Below are 14,605 nucleotides of genomic sequence, written 5' to 3'. Positions count from 1 at the left end.
AAAAAAGAAGTTGAAAAAGAAAGCTAGTGAATGAAAGGAAAAGAACGAAAGAAAGACGTAATAAAAAGAGCAACAAGAAAAACAATTGGGTGGATGGAAGATGAGGAAGAAGAAAATACAACAAAAAAGAAAATGTAACAAAAGAAGGAATGAGCAAGAAAAAATGTGAAGGCAGGAGAATTAGAGAAAGAACAGAGAAAAAATAAAAAGCAGAGAAAGAAAAATGGCAGTAAGAAAGAAAGAAATGAGGAAGGTAAAACAATAAGCATTGGCATAGCCAATAGGTCTTGCCTTTGGGACCTTATAAGTGTTTAGTTATCCAGCACAATATCCTTGGTGCAACAACATCAACTGTTGCATGGCTAAACACTTATAAGTTCCCAAAGGCGAGACCTATTGGCAATGCCAATGCTTGTTTGTTTTAGGCGGTGTCAGCAGCATCAATTGTTGTTAGGGGGCTTATGCGATGGAGGAGCAGAGCCTGTGAGGTGGGCTATAGTCAGGGAGCAGGTGGATGGACTAGACGAAGGTAACAGTAGAGCGAGTGGTAATGTCAGTGGGGAATGAGTAGTTGGTCTGGCGTGGGTATGTGAAGAGGTTATAAGGAGGGGACACTTGGAATTTTATTAGGGGGTTGGGCACTGCCTGCACTCTCCAATGGTCTATGGCACCTGCCATGGGTTCTCGGATGCCTCTTGTCCCTGAACAGATTTAGATTTCGTTCCTCTGTGCATCTTTCGGAATAAATGGGTAGCTCAATCTCATCTATACTCTGATAGTAGGAAGGGAAAACTTTTGCTTATACAGAGCTATCAAATGAAGTTGGGTAACCATCTCTTCGTGGGGGTGTAGGCCCTTGCCTGTTTAGGACTAAAGGTCCGTCCCACAAACTCTGCAACACTTAGGTCACTACTTCACCTTCATCTGTCCCTTCACTAATGTTGACAGAATGATCAGATTCAAAAATAATTTTTTTATGAGGCTGCATAAGAACTTTTAGGAGTAATGCATCAGTTTTACATTTCCTTCAAGACCCCTAAATTGCAAGGGGCTACATTCTAAAATGCACTCCCCTGTATAAATATGAATGCCTTATTTTACTGTCGATAGTGTGTTACACATAAAGCACTGAAAGCCTCACGTAGAAGCGTTCCAAAACTGTGAAATTCACATATAATCAAACTACATACATGCCAGCTATGGCTATGATTCACAGAGTCAAGCCATAACCAAGGCAGGACCTTTCCTATGAATTTCTCGATTTGACCACCCCTACCTCTACCCTCCAAGGGGATTGACGTGCTATCCGTTGGGGTGCTTTCCGAAGATCTCACGGGGCTGTGCAGTCATTTCCTGGATGGACTTTAAAAGGTTGATAGAGGTGGCACCATAACAGCAGAGGACTGCGCTTCTCGCCCGTACCTGGTCAACCTTCAAACTCCTTGCTCGCACCGCCTCCTCTTCCTACTCGCGGCGCACGCAGCTGGCCCGGGCCGGGACTGGCAACATTTTGGTGTTTTGCACGGAGACAACCCTTGCACCAGGAAAATAGTACTTCGGTTGCGAGTGAGTGACAGACCCAGAACAAATAGCGGCAACTACGACCGAGCTACTTTCGGTGTCTGTTTCACGTCTTTGGTGAGTAAATGGAAACAGAAACTTCAAGCTCGGACCGACTCTGCACACTCATGGAAAGCACAGCAGGAGGAACGGTTTTCAGTCCTGTGCGGAGAAAAACTCCATGTGAGTTCATAAGGTGGATTCGGGTGGGTTTGGGTGAGTGGGTGAATGGGTGCCATTGAATAAGGTGATTGTCTACAGATTCATTCTAGAATTTCCTCTGATCAGAGAGCCCGGGTCGTCCATGGCAAGTAGCAAATATTTTAAGAAGTCTTATCAAAACACAACTTTACAGTTTCGACGACCCTTGTCAAGAAATACAGCTCTCTTTTTCACATTACGTTTAAAAAAAGTGAGAGAAAAGTTACTGAAATAATATGCGAAGCCTTCAATTATGAACATAATGCGCAAAGGGTTGAGACAAGTCGTGGCGAACTGGGCGAGAACAACACGGAAACGCATCCCTCTACTGCGTTTCCGAAATAACAACAGCGTTTGAAGTGTTATCATAGGGGCAAGGGGTGGATCATGGGTGGCAAAGTGCATTAGGATCTTTGAAAGTCGCGTGACCATGGAAAGTTGTAGACAAGCGTGGCCCCGCGGCCGCGAAAGTTAAAGCGACAAGCAGCGTGAACGCGCAGTCTGCTCCTTTTCAAGGACTGCACTCGTGCTTGTGGCACGCCGCTGCTCGCTCCCGCAAGATGGATGCCGCCACAAGCACGAGTGTGTGCTTGAAAATGAGCAGAGCGACGGCTAAAGGCCCTCCTATGCAGTGCATGCACGCTGCGTAGGCGAGACCTAAAAAGGAAAAGTAGATAAGGAAATAGAGAAGGAAACAGAGGAAGAAAGAGAGAAAGAATGAAAAAGAAGAGAACCCAAGAAGGAAAGGAGTAAAAATTAATGAATACGTAAAGAAAGGCAAGGGAGCAAAAGAACCTGCATAGAAAGAATACAAGAAAAAGAAGAGTGAAGGAAGTGGAGAATAGACCGAAAATGAAAGTAGAGAGAAAAAAAAGTAAAAGAACTTTACAGACGAAGGTGCCCTGCAATGTGAGCTTTCCAGGCCTCGCAAGACAGGGTGCATAATGTTTTAAAGTGCTGTTTTACGCATAAGCTACTGGTAGCTCGCGGCAGATGTGTTGGAGAACCATAATCTACATGAAACGGATGTGTTTGTATTCATGTAATTGTGCTCCTGGAACAGCGGTAATCTTAAACATTCTATATACTGAATGTGTGTAATTCAAAGTTTCGACTGCCAGTGGAGGTTAGCTTTTCCTTTCATCTTCGTTAAGTGAATGTCCAGAGCACTATTGGTATGTTATGTTATGGTATGTTGAGTTACATTTTGTAGCACCGCGTTCACATTCACCAGTTGCTTGGCGCTCATGCAGAGCTTGGCCTGCTTGCCTTTAAAAAGGCTCATGGCTGCAGCCACGTCACCAACTTCCATTCACCCACTTTGTCATCATATTATGCATTCAGAAGCGTCTCTGCCTTATGAAAGTTCTGATATGAATTGCTGAGCCTTCTCGATCCCCTCGTTTTTAGGTCGAGGACTGTCCGGTCTGCCGAAGGCAGAACCGGAAGTCGGAGATTTAATGTTTTGGAGAAGAGGGGCTTGAACCCGCCCCTCTTCTCCCCTGTTCTCCATTGGTTGGCCTCTTGAATGCTGGCCAGCCATTGGAGAAGAGGCTTTGTCACTCGGAACAGGCCCCGTCCTTTTCGGATTCGGGGGCGTGTTTTTTCGTTACTTTTCTAATTATCTCCTCCAGCCAATGGCAAGAGGAGAGAAAAGCAAAACACGCCCCCGAATCCGAAACCGCCACTGCGTTTCTCCGAAGCATTTCTCCTTCGCCTCGGAGAAAGGCAGTGGTGTCCCGGCGTCCGGAGAAAGCTTGTGGTAGCATAAGCAAGGACTCGTATAACCAAAATTATCCCCTGTGTTTCCCCGACTGCGTAGTATCTGCGAGGACAAGGCTTTCCTTCGTGACGTATGCCAGGATTTACCTCTATGTTTAATGAGGGCAAGAGCAAGGCGCTCTGAACATCCTACCTTGGCACGAGGATACGCTGTCTACATCGCCAGCTGTTTATTGTATGCATAGATGCAGCGCTGCTGGGTGCAGTGAGCGCAAGCCTTGTGCTCCAGGGAAGTTCAGCTGTGCATTTGAGACAGTGCAACTAAAGCACCTCTAGTTGTGAGGCCAGCGCCGTTTGTGATTTACATGCGTCACATGTCCTCAAGTCAACAAGGCCCTGGTATGGAGCTGACAGCCCCGGGGGGCTCCTTGATTGCCGCGAGAAGGCCCCCAGGCCCCTCAGCGCTCCCTAGGTGAGACGGCGAAAGGCCGTGGCTGTCTGTGTCTTTTCCTGCCTCTGGCCCGGCAAGGGCACTAGAATGGTGAGCAGCGGGTGACAGGGTCTCCGAGCTACGGCCACCGTGTGTATGAGGCGATAGCTCTGGCATGGGGTGCCGAATCCTGGTGACCCGCAGTCGAGCTGTCTCTGGTGACGCTCCCGGCTCCGCGGGTGGCTCCCAGGTCCTGTCACAGGTGCATCAGGCCGCTGATGTGACCTGTGAGCTGTGCGTGAGCGCAGGGCACTCTCAGCCTGTCATCCGAGGGCCGTGCTTGAATCCAAACTCATCAGGCGCCGTTACCTAATCCCAGGCCGAGTTTATCCCCTCAGACTGGCGCGCGGCCACCTCCCAGGCGGCTCACACAGGATCGCACAGCTGGAGGAGTGAACGCAAGCTACAAAGACAGGGTGAATGAAGCTCTAACCACTGTACTTGAAGTACAGAGACGAGCTGCTGTCAACCCAGGTAGTATCCCGTAGTGTCTGTTGCATCCTGCTAGATGCATTCTAGTGTTCCACTGCTGATGTAAGACACTGTACACCCACCCACCACAGGCGTCACCAGTCAGGTGACCCTGTTAATAAAAGGGGCCGGGCGCACGTGCCCTGGGCCAGTGTTAGTACCAGACTAGTGTGTCCCTGTGGTCCTTGTCCGAGCATGTGGGCCTAGGGCCCGGGACGTAACAATGGCGACGAGGATGGGATAGCCCGCCCCGCGAGCTTGGCACTTCGTTGTCCCTCGTGGGGGAGGATACATGCCCGAGAGGCGGCACCCCCACAGCGCTGTCCGCGGCCACCAGTGACTGCCGCGGTGACCGGGAAGACACCGCTCTCTACATTTCACGCAGCGCTGACCAGACTCTCGCTGTGCCGTAATCCCCGCCGATGCGAGGATGAAGTAAGGATGGACGGACTGGCAACCACGGTGAGCGTGGGACCCTGCTCACCAGCGTGCCTGCAGGGCCCAGCGACCCGCAAGTGAATCCCCGCCTCACCTCCTCTCGCTGGTGCAGCTGCCACCCACCCAGCGCCGCCACGCTGCATGTGCGAGGAGGGAACAGGCTAAGAGGAAGAGGACACAGCATCCGAGAGCCCAGCTCCCGGCGCAACATGGTTAGCCAGCCCCGGCGATGAAAAGTGCCCACACCGGCAGCCCCAGTCCCGTTCTGCCTGGCGGCTCACCCATTGGAAAGGAAAATCAAGCCACTTCAAGCCTCACGGCGTAGTGACCGCCCGAATCCCGCGAGAGCGCCGACCTCCGCAGTGGAAGAGAGGAGCGCTGCGTGGCTTTGGGCACCTGCCAGGTGCCGTGCTGCCTCCCACGGAGCAGAGAGCGCCGCCCCTGTTACTGGCGCCAACCGGGGAAAGAAGAATCCTGCCTGGCACTGCTGTATCGGTGGACCTGCATGGCCCGGAGAACCGTGAGTAAGGTGACTCGAACGCAGTTGCCTCAGCACCACCTGCTGGTCACTCTCTGCGCCAGCGTCCCTACCAACAGTCGCAGTTTGCAGTCGGAAGACCAACTGCCATAGCCGGTGAAGTCGCCCAGCACCACGGCACACAGTGAGCAACGGCCCTGCAGGCCGCCCGAAGCCAAAGACCTAATGAAAGCATGGAGGGACCCTGAAGCAAGTCGTTCCCAAGCAGCCACGTCCCTGCCGCGACAAACACGCACAGACAGCCGATAGCTGCTCACCTGCAAAACTCAAGAGCCGCCGCCTCACTGCTCAACCCCCTTGCCCATGCGTGTCCGGACTCCAGCAGGAGGCCGGCAGCCTCGCCAGGGCACTGCACCAGCTAGTGCCTGCATCTTCATTGGCGGAGGCTGGAATTCCAGGATCGACTGCTGAATCCTGCGAGGTCGAAGCGTGACACTGCCATCTGGTGGCCACCGCGCGCAGTGCACCCAAACCAAAGGAACACACCACAACGAAATGCACGTAATGGTGCACAGTCTGCAGTGGTCCTTCAGCCTACATCACTACGCCACCCACTAGAGTGACAGGGGAGAGGACACTGAACCCAGGCGAACGGCAAGAAAGACTGGGGACGTGCCAGCAACACTAACCGCCCTGGCGGTTGTATCTCCACTCCAGTGTGGCGTCCACTTTCGACACCACTGCCACACTCCAGCGAGTATCCTCATCTTGCCCACAGCCTGCAGTAAGCAAGCCGAGAGTCACCCACGCCCAGTTGTACAGGCACCTACTCTGGCAGACAGTCACTGAAAAATGGGGAACTCTAGAGCGACACTGTCCAGTCAGGCTGCAACCAAGCACTTCCAGCGATCTCCCCAGAAACTACTGCATGCGCCACATGCCTCGACGGGCTGCCTCTCCAGAGTCCCCCAAGTTGCTCCAGGCACGGCAACTTGGGGGCAACATGGCCCCAGATGGCAAAGCGAGAAAAGTGGCCCTCTGCACCCCGCAAGTGAGAGCAGCACACACCCAGTTACAGGCAAGGCATGCTGAAGTGCCTGAGCACTGCGCCAAGTGCCACTGCGGAGATCAGCTGAAGGATGGCCCCAACAGGTCAAGGAAGAAGAGCACCAAACCCACACCCAGCAAGGAGAAACCAGGAGGCCAAGACCTCCCCAGCACAGGAACGTGCCGAGAAGCAAAAGACTGCGAATCCAAGCAAGGCAAGCGCAGAGCGCGCACCACATGTCACTGTCCAACAACACCGGCAGGGAAGATATTGCTTCACCTGCCCTACTGGTGAACAGGCACACTCGCTAACCACGACACCCAGAATGCCGGAAGAAGGCATCCAAGAACGAGACATCTCAAAAGAAAGAAACACAACTGAACGCAGCACAGAGAACAACTATGTCTCCACTGCACCCGAAGCCCCGCGGTGGGCCGAAAAGCAACAAAGTCCTCCTCAACACAGCCTCCAGATGGAGTCGGCGGTGACCCACGGCAGGCAAGAGAGGAGTCGCACCTGCAGCGGCCCGAGAGCGACACAGTGTCCTCCTCAACACAGCCTCAGGATGGAGTCGGCGGTGACCCACGACAGGCAAGAGAGGAGTCGCACACTCCACGTGGTAAGCCGCCACAGCAACGGGCACTCCTACAGCACAGCGACGCGTGACCGGACGTCACAGCGCACAGCAGGTAAGGAGCCCTTCACGCGGAGTGAACAGTCCGGACGAGCACACCGGAAAACCGGAAGGAGCAGCCGCAAAGGAGGCAGAATAGTGTCATGACACCACAGGGCAGACAACCACCACAGGCACGCAAGATGGAACAGAGAAGGGCAACAAGACCAAGGACTCGCACCAGCACTGAGGAAGGTTCTCATCCACACAAGCCAGCCACCGGGGTGCAGAGACGTCACTGGAGACAGCTTCGCGGGAGGACCTACCGTAAGCCGCTAGCAAGCGCGATCTGCGTCCTGGCCCCACGTTTCGCCGTTCGACCGCCCTCTCACCTGTCACCGACTGCTTGGTATCGATAGCACCACACCTCGCAATGCACCTGCCTGAAGTCAACGGAGAGGTGCCACAAAGTCCATCAAGTCCTTCTCACTCCGTAAGGTCACCCCGACGAAAAATCACCGCCTGTCTGCCCACTGAAGACAACTAACATCCTGTTACCACCTCCCAGGTGCATCATCAACAAGGAGCGTCGCACCACCCGTGTGAATCCACACACGCCCCGAACAACCGGAACGCAACGAGGCGAATCATCCAGGAACAGTCTGTGCACCCCAGTCAACCTACAGCCTGCCGAAGTCGAGCACAGCCAGCCATTGGAAGATCCGCCCTTGTGGACTACACAAGACCTGGCCGTGGCCCTGTTGGGAGTTCTGCAGCGACCCCTAAGCGTGGCCTACGCAACGGCCCGCACAGCCCACGCGGTCAAGTGGCAGTCCAGGGGACAAGGGCCTCGACGGAATTCCCGAGCGAAGGGAGTCCGAGTAGGAGAGATGTGTCGGCCACAGCTCCACGTCAGGTGCAGGAAACACGAATGTCACGGCTGAAGACTGGTCACCCACAAGATCGCCAGAGGAGGGCGCAGAACCCTAGTCTAGACTGCGAGGATGCCCAGACGACGACACCACCTTCGGAGGCTACATGAGTGACTTGGCTGTGAATCCGCTGGCAGTTCCTCAGCGACGCCTTTGCGCGGCTCACACGAAAACCCGCACGGTCCACACGGTCCCATGACAGCCAGCGAGAAAAGCCACCCAAGAGGCTCCAGTGGCATTGGAGTCCAGGAGAGGGAGGCAAGTCGAGCGTCGATCAGCAGTCAGAAGTAAGGAGGGTCACCGAGCACGTAATCCCCACAGGAAGGCCTCACTCACAGAGAACGTCTCCGACACCAAAGTGGATCTCACCACAGCTCCAGATGCATCAACACTGAACTTTTAGATATAGACTTCGACACCGCGAGACCAGGCCGGTCTAAAGAACACCACCAAAGCGACTGAAGGCATCCCGACCGTGCGGTCTGAGGCTCAAGCGCTGACTGGCTGACGGCCTGTATAGACTCGCTTGGTGTTTTTGTGTTATTTCTGTGTTTTACTACAGGTTGGACTCCTGTTTGGTTTTTCATTAAAGTTTGGGAGGGATGTTGCATCCTGCTAGATGCATTCTAGTGTTCCACTGCTGATGTAAGACACTGTACACCCACCCACCACAGGCGTCACCAGTCAGGTGACCCTGTTAATAAAAGGGGCCGGGTGCACGTGCCCTGGGCCAGTGTTAGTACCAGACTAGTGTGTCCCTGTGGTCCTTGTCCGAGCATGTGGGCCTAGGGCCCGGGACGTAACAGTGTCCAGTGTACTGTAGGGTTTATGTAGCGCTTCGTGCCCTTTTTTTCCGCGGGACAGGACAGGGAAAGCAACGAGGTAGGGGACAGACAGGGCAAGCAACAACGGGGGAGGTGGCAGACTGGACAAGAAGCAGTGCAGGAGAGGGGCGGGGTGGGACAAGCAACAGTGTGGAGGGAGGAGGAAGGGATGCAAGTTAAAGAAAACAAGCATTTACAATGCAATGGTCTCGGCATTGGTAAAGTTAGAGCTATTGGCATTGCTCATGACATTATTTTTGTTTATGTTTTTGTTTTTAAAACATTTAAAGAAACGGCATTGTCATGAGCAATGCCAATAGCTCTAACTTTAACAATGCCGAGACCGTTGCATTGTAAATGCTTGTTATGGTGTCTGCCGACTCAGCACCGCGCTGCCCCTCTGTGTTCATGGTGACAAGCCGCCGTTATGATTTAGCACAGCAACCCCAACCCCAGCAGGCCACCTATAACACACCACCACGGTTGATCCTGGCCTCTTTCTTCTGCCTCTAGAAAAATAGAAACCATGAAACAAAACACAGAACCTGCATAGGAAAGTATAATCGCAGTTAATTACAAGTCTAGAGTGTGCTTTTATATCTAACGCGTCCTCCTCCGTACCACTGCTAGGCAGGGACCCCAAGACAACATAAAAGCATCCTTCCTTCTTATCACTTACACAAAACACCGAAACACGCCCAACAAGTGGGTCACGACAAGTACAGTTCTCTTTGCCAACTAAACACTCCCCATGGTGTGGAGTGATAACTGTCAAATAAAATGCGCTACGACATCCCACAATTATTTATGTAGCGCTATGTAAATGCCACAATACGAACAAAATCAGCACGCTTATACATACTTGTGGTTCACTCCTTCTAAAGTACTGAGACCACAGTGTGGTGGAAACAGTGGCGTTAACAGCTGGGGTGGCTTCCGGTAACTAAGATGCGACGTCATACGTGGATTTGAATCCTCTTACTTTGTGACCTTTGTCCTTTGTCATTTCACATCTAAAAGGTAACCACTGTCAACATTCCCTTTGGGCTCACTCAACAAATGACAAATAAGGACATTTCCATATATGTATAGCAAACTTGTACCCTTCTGTTTTAGAAAATGGGGTTAGCAGAGTTGAGTACATCTAAATTATCCATGGACCTTAAACATGTATTCCTTAGACACATCTGACTCTATTACACAAGTGGTTTAATTGACTGGATTGGAGACCTGTAGTAAAATAATTAAGGGGCATACCAACAACAACCGGCGATAATTATCGCTGAGCGCACTTAGCGCTAGGATAATTATCGCTGGCTAGCGCCGATTTTTATTGCTGAGATAGCGTGCTATTAGCAACGCTTATCTCATCAGCGATAAAAATCCTAGCGCTAACTGGCTAACGTGAGATTATCGCTGGAAACCCAGCGATAATCTCACGTTAGCTAGTTGATCGGGACTCACAAATTTAGCCATGATATCCACCTTCCATAGGATATCATGGCTAAGTCAGTCCTGAAGCAGGCGTAAGGAAAGTAGCGATAACAGGGGTTATCGCTACTTTTCCTGACGCTATGCTTCATAGCGTTAGGCTTGCTGATAGGCGAAATGTCGCTTAGCGACATTTCTCTTGTCATGCCAGGTCAGAAACGCCCACTTTGCATCTCATTAGAGATGCAAAGCTGGGCGTTACGAATCCTGATGCTAAAGCAAGGTTTCACGCGTCAGCGTGACCTTGCTAATTAGGCGATAAAATTATCGCCGCTTTTTGGCCGAAAACGGCCGCAAAAGCGGCGATAATTTTTTATCGCCTGCTTGTTGATATGCCCCATAGTTCTTTCAGAATAGCATTAGGTTCTCAAGACCGCTATCGTTAGCTGCATTGAATTTTAACCCCTTGTTGTCTGCCTGTATCTGCCCTTGTGGGACTCATCAAACTGTCATGGAATCATCAATCAATCAGCATTTGTAAAATGCTACACTGTCACCCCTAGGGGTATCTGGGCGCCCCTAGTGCTACAATATACTTAGAGTAGCACGCCCCCACCTTAACATTTAACAATCACTGTAATAGTATCTGATAGAGACTTCTAGCTGCAGATTCCTTCCCATTGAATTTCCCAGGCTTCAGGCTGGGTCTGGAAACTTTTGCTCAAGCAATACCTCTTGCGCGTGCGCTGTCAGGTAGCTCCATTCGGCTCCACCTGATGTCCTCGGTACCGCCGGTTATGACGTTGCGTTCACCTATATAGGCGCTACCCAGGCACACGGACGTAAATTCTTTTGTTTCCGCGCCAGTTGAGCACCGATCCGGGAAGAGCTTCCCCTCTGTCGCTTCTTGACAGGCCTTTTTTTGACTTTTTGTTGACTTCAAAATGTTTCCAACTTCGTGTGCGAGAATGTCTTCTAGGAAGACAGGACTTAAGCTGCGCGGTGCCTGTCACCGCATGATGTCGGTTACTGACCCCCACCTCGTCTGTCTCTGGTGTCTCGAGTGCGATCACGATTCAAAGTCGTGCTTGGACTGTTGGGCTATGGCTCCAAAGGCCTTGCAGGAGCGGGCTGTGAAGCTCCTTGCTGACTATCAGTCTGTGGTAAATATTTCGTTACCGGTACTATTTTTTATGCGGTAAAGTCTATTAAAAATAACTCAGTAAAATGAGAGGCAGAATCCGTGGTATTAGAGGGTTTAAAAAGGCTTTATTCCTATACAAAGGAATACAATTCGAATTGTGGGCCTTCTATTCCATCACCACGAAAGTTCAGGAAGGAAGGAACATATATTATTGACAGGTAAGCAGTTTTATAGAAAATACATTACAATGAAACAGATACAGGAGGCGTAACAACTGATAAGAAAAATAAACTATGCATGCGTAACTAGAATAGGCGTAACTAGACAACGTCATCATATATGATGTCATAAGTGGGTGGATCCATAAGAGAATCCTGCAATGTCAGCAGAAATATTTGGCAGAGATGCGTGCGCAGCCGCATGACGTGTGATTGACGTGCAACTAGAGGGAGAAAGGGACTTGACATTTAGCTCTACATGTGGAGACAAAAGTCTGGGGTTATGTCAACCTAATCCCAAATCATATCTAATATCCTATGTTTAAAGAACTGTGTTATCCAAAAAGAGAGGTCTCTTAGGATAGAATCTTATTCTATACTGACTATACTGACTGTTAGTGCGTGTACAAGCGTCTAAGTGTCTACACTAGATGCGAGGGGGTAGGAATATTCCATGGTGACGGGGCTATGAATTACTTGCATGAGGGCAGCGAGGCCTGGCCCTGTGCACGGTAGCTGGAGGAATGTTTACCTAAACTACTAGACAGGAATGCATCGGATGAGGGGCGGAGAAGATAATCTTGAAGGTGAAATACAGTTTTTGGCAGGCGACGGGCTGGATCAGGCACCGTTAGCCGCGCAGGGAGTGAGACAAAGTTCATGGTCACAGATGCAAGCTCAGACTGGAGCTTTCGGAGGCAGAAGACAGGAAAAGGCTTGATGACAGAATTCGGGCCTACTCGCCTGAATCTGTAAAATGTGGAAAGTGAACCACATAAAGTCGGTGGCCTTTCATACTTAGGAAAGGAATATCTGACCCATTCATGGTGGATCTGAAAGAGTACATGTTGACGGTGGACGCACATATATTTGCGTCTTCAAAACTGGAGTAGGAGGGAACATACATGTACTTATAGCATGTACATGGAGCCGTTGGGGTCTACGATAGGGGACATAACTGATCACAAAATTCATATTTCCTCATTCCCTCCTTGTCCCCTTCGGACCCTTAGGAGATATCGATCTTCATCAATCCATCGATCTGTTCATATAACATCATTTGTTCTTCTTTCTTCTTCCGGGATCTTGAACGAAAACTTGGATGTGGGATACACGAGGTGGCACACAGACCACAAATCGCTGGCCCACATTGTAGACATAAGCAGCAACTGAATAGTATGAGAAAGCCAATACCTAGGAAGGAGAGGATTCTCCATCCCCAGGCTGACAACACGCCCCAGAACCAACTGGACCAAGTCCAGGTGCCTGGACTCTGGTGTATCTGGCTTACAATCTTATGAAGGCGGGTTATGGCTTTATATACTGACGGTGAATTTTCTGGTATGAAAATGCAACAACTTGATCCGATGACCCTACAAGCTCCGCCCCTATCGGCTAGGATGACGTCAAGGACAAGACGATTTTGAAGCACAACAATCCGCATAGCAGACTGCTCTTCTGTTAAATTGCCTAAGGCGGAAATAGTTTCGTTCACTACTGCTTCAAGGGTTCTGGTTAATCTACGTATTAGCTTACTATTAGTGACTGTACCTATATAAGGGAAGAAACCTTTATTGAAATCTGTATATTTTTCCCATGCTGTTTCAGTGTAATCAACAATTGGGAGATCTCTCTGCTGTCTATTGTGTACTAAATGGGTATTTCTGTGATAATCAGGAGGAGCTAGGAAAACAGGTGGCAGAAGGAATGCTATGTAACAGGTACCATCCCAATCTAAAGGTAGACGTATATATGCGGTCTGGCCACATATAAAGTAGGAGTGACGAGAAGCTCTAAATGTAGACTTGCCTTGATCACTGAATTTTATTACAGTGGTGCATTTACTATGGCCCATGTGTATGGAGCCATTCTTTCTTATACATAATTCCCCTTTTACTGGGAATACTGACATGGCGGGCAAGATTGGTGTAGCTTCAGATTCAACGTTCAGGATCATGAGGTTAAGCGTAAAATTACCTAATCCATATACTTCATTTTCTAGATCAGTTCCTGTTCTTTTGGGAAGTCCCTCCTTGTTAGGGTAGCAGACTTTAAGCAAAACTAAGTTCAGGTTTCCCCATACCCAGTTGTCTTGATAAACTGCGGAATTCGAATCTAGGGAATTAATCAAACTAAACCATGCTCCACAGGAGCCATTGTGTGTGAACGGATAGGGAAAGAGGGGCAAAACTCCCTTATAGTTCTGATAGGGAGGGAGTCGGCCACATATCCAACAATTTGTGGCATTGCTGGTTTGATGAGAATGATGTAGCATACTAATGAAAGTGTTATTGCGCAGCGCAAATCTATAAGACAATTCATGTGGAGGTAATTCACTAAAAGAATGTTCTGCAGTTATATTATAAGCACGCTTAGGAATAGGATAATACATGTGCAATAGGATGCTGACAATGATGATCAGAAGACTTAGAAAAAACAAAATTAATAATGTTACTGTACAATGACTACGAAATGATTTACAATACGCATGCTTCTTGAGCAGCATTTGATTATTTCTTTCTCTATTCCGGTCCAGAGGATACATGTCAAAGACAAATTCAACCGATTCACCTTGGAGAGGACTTAAACAATCAAATTGTCTGACTTACTGGACCTCAATTTTAGTTTATATAGTTCTGAGTTCGATTGCTCAACAAAGGGGAGCTTTGTGTCTGTCTGTGAGGGAATACAGGGTTGAGTCTCTACGCTGGATGGTAGTCCATAAAATTTCTTGATATGACTCGAGTGCAACCACCCTTTTCTTCCTTCGATTTTCACAGCTGTCCTTGTGGTAAGTAAAACCAACTTCGGTGACTTCCACCTCGGATCCAGTTGGGTCTTCCGGTCAAAATTCCTGACTAAAACCAGATCCCCAGGAACCACGTCATGGGGTTTCACCTCAGTATTGTCGGGAAAAGCTGCGGATACCTGTGAACGACAAGATTGTAGTGCAGACATCAAAGAAGCCAGGTAATCGGTCAGCATATTACAGTCAACGTCAGTTATTTTACGAGGTATAGGCGTCCCCCACATAT

Source organism: Triturus cristatus, chromosome 4_1 (genome assembly GCF_964204655.1).
Source record: "Triturus cristatus chromosome 4_1, aTriCri1.1, whole genome shotgun sequence".
Taxonomy (NCBI): domain Eukaryota; kingdom Metazoa; phylum Chordata; class Amphibia; order Caudata; family Salamandridae; genus Triturus; species Triturus cristatus.
The sequence above is the reverse complement of the archived record's forward strand: the minus strand, read 5'-3'. Positions refer to the sequence as shown.